This window comes from Toxorhynchites rutilus, chromosome 3 (genome assembly GCF_029784135.1).
Source record: "Toxorhynchites rutilus septentrionalis strain SRP chromosome 3, ASM2978413v1, whole genome shotgun sequence".
NCBI lineage: Eukaryota > Metazoa > Arthropoda > Insecta > Diptera > Culicidae > Toxorhynchites > Toxorhynchites rutilus.
Genome location: NC_073746.1, coordinates 270,246,728 through 270,257,134, shown reverse-complemented (window position 1 = coordinate 270,257,134; position 10,407 = coordinate 270,246,728). Strand labels below are relative to the sequence as shown.

At 35.3% G+C, this 10,407-nt stretch overlaps 1 long non-coding RNA gene across 1 annotated transcript; it reads right to left on the bottom strand.

Annotated features, from left to right (window-relative positions):
* Positions 1–1,190: 1,190 nt before the first annotated feature.
* On the bottom strand, positions 1,191–2,250 carry LOC129778537 (uncharacterized). The gene is made up of 2 exons (XR_008743453.1): positions 1,515–2,250; positions 1,191–1,413 (listed from the first exon to the last, which is right to left on the bottom strand). It is a non-coding gene; the product is annotated as an uncharacterized LOC129778537 (long non-coding RNA).
* Between the last annotated feature and the right edge of the window lie 8,157 nt (positions 2,251–10,407).

Genomic DNA, 10,407 nt, shown 5'->3' with positions numbered 1-10,407 from the left:
TTATAGTGGTTGAGTTTTGCATTTAGAGCCATTTCGTTTCAAAAAACGAATTTCTAAAACATATCCGAAATTATAATGGTAAGACAAGATTTTTAAATATTCTAAAACGACCTAGTTTTGAAGAGACACACAAAGTCATTTCTAAGACATGTTGCGTTTCAAAAAACGAATTTCTAAAACATATCCGAAATTATAGTGGTTGAATTTGGCATTTAGAGCCATTTCGTTTCAAAAAACGAATTTCTAAAACATATCCGAAATTATAGTGGTTAGACAAGATTTTCAAATATTCTAAAACGACCTAGTTTTGAAGAGACACACAAAGTCATTTCTAAGACATGTTGCGTTTCAAAAAACGAATTTCTAAAACATATCCGAAATTATAGTGGTTGAGTTTGGCATTTACAGCCATTTCGTATCAAAAAACGAATTTCTAAAACATATCCGAAATTATAGTGGTTAGACAAGATTTTTAAATATTCTAAAACGACCTAGTTTTGAAGAGACACACAAAGTCATTTCTGACATGTTGCGTTTCAAAAAACGATTTTCTAAAACATATCCGAAATTATAGTGATTGAGTTGGGCATTTAGAGCCATTTCGTTTCAAAAAATGAATTTCTAAAACATATCCGAAATTAACGTGGTTAGGCAAGATTTTTAAATATTCTAAAACGACCTAGTTTTGAAGAGACACACAGAGGCATTTTAAGACATGCTGCGTTCCAAAAAACGAATTTCTGAAACATATCCGAAATTATAGTGGTTGAGTTTGACATTTAGAGCCATTCCGTTTCAAAAAACGAATTTCTAAAACATATCCGAAATTATAGTGGTAAGACAAGATTTTAAAATATTCTAGAACGACCTAGTTTTGAAGAGACACGCAAACCTGTCTTGTCTTATTATTGTAATACTCAATCATAGTGTAAAATTCTATATCCACCTAAATAATGTTTTGAAGTAAATAATTCGACATCACGCATTCATATTTCCTACCAAAAGTGAAATGTTTTTAGATAAACATGGCTTTTCATTCACCTTAATTCGTTGCTGAAATTTTTCTTATGATCACGCCTTGTGTGCAGTTATTTGTGTCGATATTTAGAGCTTTGATATTACCTTTTATAAAACCTGAGTTGCTTTCAATGCTTTGGGCTCATTTTAGAAAAAATAAATATCAAATACAATCTGAATAACTGAATGTTTGAATACTCGCTAGGATAATCTTTCCCCGATTTCATTGAATAGAACACTGATTCATGTTTTGTTGTTTAGATGCATCGTGTCCAACTATAGTAGAGGGTTTGGATGTGTGAAAGCAAGCGCTTAGAGCGCCCTCCAGGTTCATCGCAACTGCTCCATTCCACCAACAGTGAACTTGTTCGTTTTTTCATTGTAGCCGGTTGAGTCCTATTAGAAGAAAAGGAAATTTAAGAGATTCGTTAGTTTTTTTTTGTAAACGTCAAATTAAATTACATCCACATTGACAACTTTGAATACGACACACTTACCTGGTTTGCAGCATCATGCACAAACACTAGCTTACATCATCGCTTCACTAAGTGCGGCGGCCATTATGATATTGAAAAATGTGGCTGCACATTTAGTCAGAATCGGTGTGAAATCATAATTTTGAACGATGCATTTTGCAGCGCTTATCGCTCATAACCGCGTCAATCATTTTCGTTCCCAATCGGCCATCGCAGTTCAACATATGAGCAAGAAAGAGTGTAATCTTCAGGACCATTTTGTAAATTTTCACAGCACTTTCTTCCATCCAAATATCTCTTGATCCGAATTCGAATCAATAAAATATTGTCCAGCATTAATACGTGATGGATAAATTCGGTTATCACAAAGCACTTGCAAAATTATGTAACTTAAGCACAATGTGCATTTGCTGGCTACAGTTGAATATCACCGTATAATCACCGTCTGCTTATGTATCCTGACGCACTGCACTGAATCGATTGTACAGCAGAACGATGAATACACTATTTATAAGGATACGATTGAAAGAGCTGCGAACTGCTGGGTAGCTAAACACCAATACAGATGAAATTTATGGTGTAGTGAAACCGACGCTTTGAACGATGCTACAGGTATGCTTTTATCATTATACATTGATGTACTCACACAGGTAGTAACAGTTTGCAGAATTACGAGTGCTAACTGCACACGTTTTGCACGAATCACATCGTTACGGTACATCGAATGCTTTTAGAAAAAGATATTTTCCTGTTACCTGACAAATTCCAGAAATCGGTTTACTTATTTACCAATACTAAAGCGAGGATATAAACAGAATACCTGGGTAGCTGCTTATATATACACTGGAGAAATATTTTAGTAAAAGCAGCTACCAAATCTTTAGTAGCCAAAACATTGGTAAAATATACAAATGTTTTGTAAATATTACCAAAATTGCGTAAAAGCGATGTCAGACGCAATGAACGTTCCTACCAGAGATTCGTAGATTTTACTTCATACCATTAGTAACTTTGTTTTTTTGTCATACCTAACATCTGTGATGTGCGCACTTTGCAATTGCCATTTCTATTTTGGAGATGAAGCGATTCGGAGGTAAGCATTTTGTTGATGTTACGTTTCATTATATATATACATATTTAATATTATTAACATATGTATTTCTTTTCTTCATAGAGACACGAGAGAAGAAAATGCGGATGACACTCCCTAAATTCTACCGACACTCCCTAAATAATGTAAACTAGAGCGATGCAGCAAGAAGAGGAAAGGGAACTTTCCTCGTGTACGCTGCTCATAGAATAAGTTATATATTATTATTATAATGTATTCTAAGTATGTGGAGTTAAATGTAATCAAATAGAATTTTTTAAATTAAAAATAATTATTAAAAAACATTTTTATTATCCCTGGTGATTATCTCTCACAAATGAGAAGCAAAATTTTCACTGATATTGCACCAATGTTGGACCAACAAATCGTAGTTTGTTTGACGTTTGTGCCTACCATTTTTCTTTCGTAATATGTACCAATGATTAGTAGGGTAGAAAATGACTAGAGAATTGGTAACATGTACCAAAAAATTCGTCGTATTTACTGACTATTCCTCTTAGTGTAGCGAATTCGTTTTTGTTCAGTAGGGTGCTTGCACCGTGCATATGTATTAGTAATCTGTTGGGCAGGCAAAAGAGATCGCATAAAATTTATATGGAATGACAAGATTGAGTTTGGTTTAAATAATTATTTTAGCGAAGTAGTTACAAAAATTATGCTCTTTTCTACATTAATAACATGCGAACATATGTGTCTTCATATAAAAATATTTACTTTTAACCTCGAAGCCATATGCACGGAGAAAAATAGAATTTTCTGTTATGGCTATGATCAATATCAATGGAAGCAGACTGATGATTCAAAAAGCTCCACAGCAACAGTGCAAATTGCATATTGCGTTTGTATGGCCGGATGAGGAGGAGTATGTTCCCATGTAGGCTTTGTGCTTTTTACCCCTGGAATGCCGGTCTCGTGAAGAATTAGACTATAATCAACATTCTTGTGCAGACATCCTTAATCGTTGGTTAGTTCCGTCAAAAAAGCGGTTGACTATGTTGAAATCAAGAACATATTCAGCCAGAAAAAAACAACCAACCCTCAGTTATGATTTCCGGGTACCTGAATACTCTGCGGAGAAATTAACACTAGATTGCTAACATTTTGAGAAATTGTGTCATAACGTGTCATAGTTATTTTTCTAATTGAAATTGAAAAGCAGTCAAAATGACTTGCTTGGGCAATCTAGTGTTAAATATTTTTGACGTAGGACTACGTCTAACCGGAAGATATAGGGGGTGAAATGGAAATCTAGGCACTGAACAAGTAGGAAAAAATGCAAGATTTGGAACGCTTATAACTCGAGCATTTCTCAATATATCGCAATGGTTTTGGCATCAATTGATAGGAAATATATCTACGCATCTATCATAATAAATAACATTTCATTTTTCTTGAGATAAATAATTGAATAATTGTGAAATATCAAGCATTGTCCAAATGCACTATGTGCCCATTTTTGATTGGTCCATTTTGTGCTCCTCAAATCGTACCGACCAAAACGGGCAACCAGAGCAGCAGCGAAATAGAATGAAGCACCATTGGAAAGGAAAAAGAAAAAAATGAACGAAACATTGGTCGCTGTCTCACACATGCGTAATTCTCGAGCCAGCCAGTCAGCTTAAAAATCCCCGCTCCGCTGCCGTAACGATCATTCTCATTCAAACCGTACACCACATCGGTTCGCATCAAAACACTTCAACAAACCAACCCAAGGCAAAGGAGGAAAAGTGAAGGGAAAGGCAAAATCCCGCTCGAACCGTGTTGATCTGGAGTTCCCCGCAAGGGTAGCTAGGCCGAGCGCGTTAGTACCAGTGCACCAGTCCACCTAGCCGACGTTATATAGTTTCGGCCGTCGAAGTGATCGAGTTGGCTGGTAAAGCTGCTCGCGACGATAAGAAAACCCGCATTCAGTACAGAACACATTCGGTTCGGTGGACATCAAGACAACAACAGGCAGTTGCAGCGAGTGGCAAACGCAATCGCAAAACGGCAGCTGGTAGCAGAAGAAAAAAGTTTGTTCTTTATACAATCTGCTTTGGTGGCAAATCCAGAATAAGGCGGCATCGAGGGCGTTCGAAATGGTTTTTTTTTCAAAACCACGAGTACTAAGTTTTCTAAAATTCCATAAAACACGGCGCTTATCAGGGCCATTAAATCTTTCAAAAAAGAGTTTACGAAATACAGTTCAATGCTTTCTAAAATAATATCCAAAATAATAATAAAACACAAATTGATTTTTTCATAATTTGTTTGCCAGTATATGATGAGTATGTGAATTTGGCAGTTGTTCTGAGCTTATTTATGGTTGGGGACTTTCCCGATTATTCAATATTCATTAATTTTTAAATTGCTTCTAGATTGAAAGTACAGTAATTTACATTTAGCTCGACATTCAGCTAATTGGACGGACCTGTAATGCGACATATTTAGTTGGACATTTTTGTAAACATAAAGTTCGAGGTCCAAATTATGACCCCACATCGAAAGTCGACACTGTACCACTGTCATCGCAAATGTTCAATTACAGGTTAAAATCGCCTCCAATGCGACACTGAGTGGTGTTTCGGCATGTCGCATTAAATGTAATTTACTGTACAACATGTCACAAGCTGGATGGGAAGAAATTTTCCAACTGTGAAAGCTGTGGCGAGTGGCAAACGCAATCGCTAAACAGGAAGGTTTAGCCGAACAAGATGGGGATATCGAGTGATAACAAAACAATAAACTCTTTAGATTAAAGATAATTTTGTGATCCTGAAAAGGACCCTTTTTAGCCTGCATGTGAATCCAACGAGCGAACAAATCGTAATGAATGTATTTTTTTGCCATCGCTGCCTTTTAACGCTCTTTCGTTCGTCTTGTTGGATTCGCCCCTTTGGCTGAGTCTGCCGATTTGTCTCTATCCTGTGAGCGTGTACCGCTAAAGTAAAAAACGCGCGGATCCGCTGAAAAATATATCATTCTCTTTCAAACCGTAAATCAGTGTGGTTGTGTGGCATGGTTTCACATCACATCGCATCAACGGATTAGTGCCGGAGCACCAGTATACCTAACAGCGGTTATAGAATTTCGGCCGCCGGAGTGCTCGAGTTGGCTTGCAAAGCTGCTCACAACAATAAAAAACCCGCAAAACCGAACAGAACAGAGCACATTCGGTTCGGTGGCAACAACTAGTTTCAGCGAGTGGCAAACGCAATCGCAAAACGGAAGCAGGTAGAAGAAGGAAAAAGTTTGTTTATACAGACTGCTTTGGTGGCAAAACCAGCCACCGTAAAACACGGCACTTTTCAGGGCCATTAAACCTTTCAAAGAAGAGTTATTGAAAGTTTTTCACAATACCAATGCATTCTAAAGAGACATAATATGACATATAATATAAACTGATTTATTTTGTTTATCTTGTTCTTGAACTTATTGGTGGTTGGGGTCTTTTAAATTGATCATTCAGTTTTCACAAACCCATGCATGGTTTCCGAATTAAAAATGGCTTCAAATTACAACACATTGTATGCAGGATGGCATTAACGAATTTTCTCGGTAGCAAGAACTGCTTTCTTTGGTTGATAACTAATGTTGAAAAATGAATGACGTTACATCTGCATTGTATAGAAAAATAACTAAGGAGCAACATGATGAGCTATGTATTTCCTTATTCTTCTTTCTTTGTTTTTAAGAGGCTTTGAACTTTGCAGTCCATTCGCCTCTATGTATTTCCTCTGTTCTTATTTTAAAGGGCTTTAATCCGAAGGTCATTCGTCCATGTATTTACTGTTGGTTTTTCAGAACGCTTATAGCTCGTTTATTTCTCGACAGATCGTAGAGTTCGTCTCCAAAACCTCAGTTCATTTTTATTTACTTTGTTTGCGGAAACTACAAATCTTACAATTCATTCGTCTCCGAAACACGGAAACAGTTTAAGGTACGGTAATGTGCTCAATAGTGAAATATATGATAGTGAATGAGCTAATGACCACCTATGCATCCCGTATCACAGCCATCATTTTGATTGTACGATATGTGCATACGACGAAAGATGCCCGGCGTTGAACATTTAATAAGTACAAAGCCTTCGGAAAAAAATCAAGAATTAACTATAAGACAGCGAGAAAAAAATGAGAAAGTTTGTAAAAAAAACGCAAAAACACAACACCAAAGGTGCTTTGCAGAACCCCCAACATATTGATGAAGAGTAAACAGTAAACTAATCCATTTTTCAGGTAGATAGGTAGGTATTCACGTAGCAGAAGAAAATAAAACAATATATTTAAAATATATATTTAGCAAAAGCTGTCCCCTTTGTATAGTCCTACGTCACTCCGGTTATGTCCCCGACATTACCCACCCGTCTTTTTTTTTTCCAAAATATATATTTTATTAAGGCACATGTGGCGTTAGCCTGACGCGGCCGGGAGTCCAATATTTTGACAATTTTTGTCTTACAACTATGTTAGTAATATGTAACCGATTACTCGCGGTTGGCTCGAGGTTAGTATTACAAGTGTTCTCATAATTGGTATGTTGCAGTCTTCGATGCTCTGTACGTGTGCCCGACACGGGATACTTCCTATTGGGATGCAGCCGACCATTAATCAGCAACGCCCCCCTAGTCTGTACCCCATATCTAGCGTGGTGCGTCTTTCTCGCCTCGAGGAATCCAGGATAGAATGGTGTTAAATATGGTTATAAGCAAATAGTGTTAAATATGTTTATAAGCAAATTGATCGGAAACGGAGAAAATCAATCAGTTGGTCAATTCGTGGGAAATACAAAGAAGCATTCATACGTGAGCTCGAGCCTCTGTAACTTTGAACTTGATCCGAACATGTTGATAATCCTTTTTTTCGATCCAAATCCTAGGTAGTGCGGACTGAATCAAAACGGCTGTCAAAAAAGATCCAATTGAAATGTCAAAAGAGATCCAACGATCAGGAGTGTTATTTTTCTTATGATAATCAACACTATAAAAGAGGTATTGTTGTCAAGGGCAAAAATAAGTAAAATTATAAAATGAACGAACTACATATTTCCGTCAATTGTTTAATTAACCATTGCATCTCTGAAAGAGCATCTCAGCCTTTCACTGAGCAACGTGTTTTTAATGTCCCCTCTCTTTGTCATAACGTTTTTCCGAACGTAATAAAAACAAACAAAATCAGAGTCACGTAAATGTTTACTCCTGCGATTTGGAAATATTCGATAAAAAGTGGAAGGAAGAGCTGCCAGATGATTTTTAAAAAAAGTCCGTAAAAACATGTGAATGTCTGTTAAAAATGTGGAAAAGTCTGTAAAAGTGTGCAGATCTATAGAAATGTCTTTTAACGTTAATTTTCACATATTCATTAATACTTTGTACATCACGATGCACGTAAGATTGTATTCTGTATATATATATACAGCCATTCCATGCCAAACTAATATAGTGGTTCTCAGATCTTCGTCAAAAGTGGTAATTTTGTTCTTTATCGCAAAACATTAAACTCGTATTTTTTTAATTTGTCATTAGGGTGCCCATTTCCATTTTAGGGTGATCCCAAAAATCATTTTTTTCCACTTTTTCCGAAATGACTTATCAAAAATTTATAACTTTCGAACCACTCAACCGATTTAGATGATCGACATATCAAATTTAAGCCAATGAGCTTTAATTGAGAAATATTTAACTTGCATATAATATGGATCCTATTTTTAATATGGATTGAAAGCTGAGAATTTTTTACATAAAATATCTTGATATCAGAGATGCTATTTTTTTCGTTTTTGAAATATGATTTTTCAAAACTAATCGATGGTTCGAAAAACAATGTTTCCCCATTTTTCCCACTACAAAAAGTCATAACTTTCAAACTATTGGACCAATTCATATCATCGACATATCAAATTGAAGCTTACGAGTTATTTTTCTTTGAAAAAATATTACTTTTGCGCAAAAAATTGAATTTTGTTTTTGTAATTATTGATTTAGTTAGTTTTTCATAGTTTTCTCGGTTAAAGATAGGAGCGCTATATTTTTTTATATTTTTTATGGAAAGCTGAGGATTATTTACCTAACATATCTCGATATCAGAGATGCTATAATTATCGTTTTTAAGTTAGAATTATGTAAATTTAACATGTTTAAAGTCTTCGATCAATATTCATATGTGACTAAACTAGACCTATGCTACTAGAATCCAATCTTCCCGCAAGTGTGAATTTTGCTTATTGGCTTCAATTTAATATATCGATCATCTAAATCGGTTCAGTAGTTCAAATGTTATGATTTTTTGCAGAAAGTTATTTTTGGACAAATGGGGAAAAATGATTTTTTTAAAATCATATCTAAAAAACGAAAAAATAGCAACCCTGATATCGAGATATGTTGTGTAAAAAATCCTCAGCTTTCAAGAAAAAATATAAAAAAATATAGCGCCCTCTAGTCGAAAGTCATAAAAAAATAAAAAACGACTACAATCAATAATTACTAAAATATAATTATTTTTTTCGCAAGTTAAATATTTTTTAATAAAAGGCTAGGTCAATTAAAAAAAGTCGATCATCTAAATCGATTCAGTGATTCAAAAGTTATTAATTTTCATTTGTCATTTTTGGGAAAAAGTGGAAAAAAAATATTTTTCGGACCACTTAATAACTTATGTCCTGTAATGTGTTTAAATATTTCAACGATCTACACATACATACATACACATACATACGCGTTGTTAATTTTTATAAAAAACAGTATTTCACCGTTGATATATTGGACATCCACCAAGGCTTGCGGTCTTGTCGTTGATGAAATTTATAAGAAAATGCAGTGTATACTTTCCATCCGCCATGCAAGGCTATACAAGTTTTAGATCACCACACGGCCATGAACCATGTCTGTCGTAACAATATCGAACAGTAACCCATATTTCGTCATAAGCAAACCCGAAAGCAAATGTAAGTTGTTAAAAATAGAATGAAAATTTTTATTCGATGTTGTTTAAATACTTAGAAGACATAGTCCTGACCCTAACTTAACTATTTTTCAATAAATCTCCTTGCATTTCAGCAAAACAATCTTATCTAGAACAGAAAATATTTATCAGAGACAATTTTCGTTCAAGATTTTTCCTTACCTGCAGAGAATGCAATTTTTCATTAATTGTGAATAACCGTATCCTCTCTTTCGTCTGCAATGATGTCAAGGCAAAAGTTCATACACACCAGATGGGCCAACCAGAAGGACTGCTGGGCCGCAGGTTGAGTATCGCTGGTCTAACGTCATGTGTATTGATATATACTAAATATAATAACTTTTCTGTATTAAAACTATGGAAAAATGTCAAATATTTTTGATGTGATGAATAGATGTGAAGAATGTTTTACAGATATGTCTGTAAATTTACAAACATATTTGGAAATCTGGCATCTCCGGTGGTCTGAGAATTTATTGCAAGAAATCGCTTGAAAACATGCATGAATTTGCTTGAGAATGAAGTGGATTGAGTCCGCACCACTTAGTCCAAATCTAGTGGGAAATTCGCTTAATGAACATCGCGAAATAAGAGCTAATAAATTAAGTAGTATGCGCCACAACTCTTGTTCAGGAAATAGCTTGCCTAACTATTTCACAAAGTTCATGTTAGTGCTGTTAAGAATTTCGCGATAGCAGAAGTACCGCATCTATATTTAATTCAAGAACAAGACGCCAATTGATATTAAATCCACTATTGCTGCAAAGAAATTACGAACGTAAACAAGCGATGTTTGCCCAATAGGGCGCTTGAAGCGTGCATATGTATTAGTGATCTGTTGGGCAGGCAAAAGAGATCGCTGCAT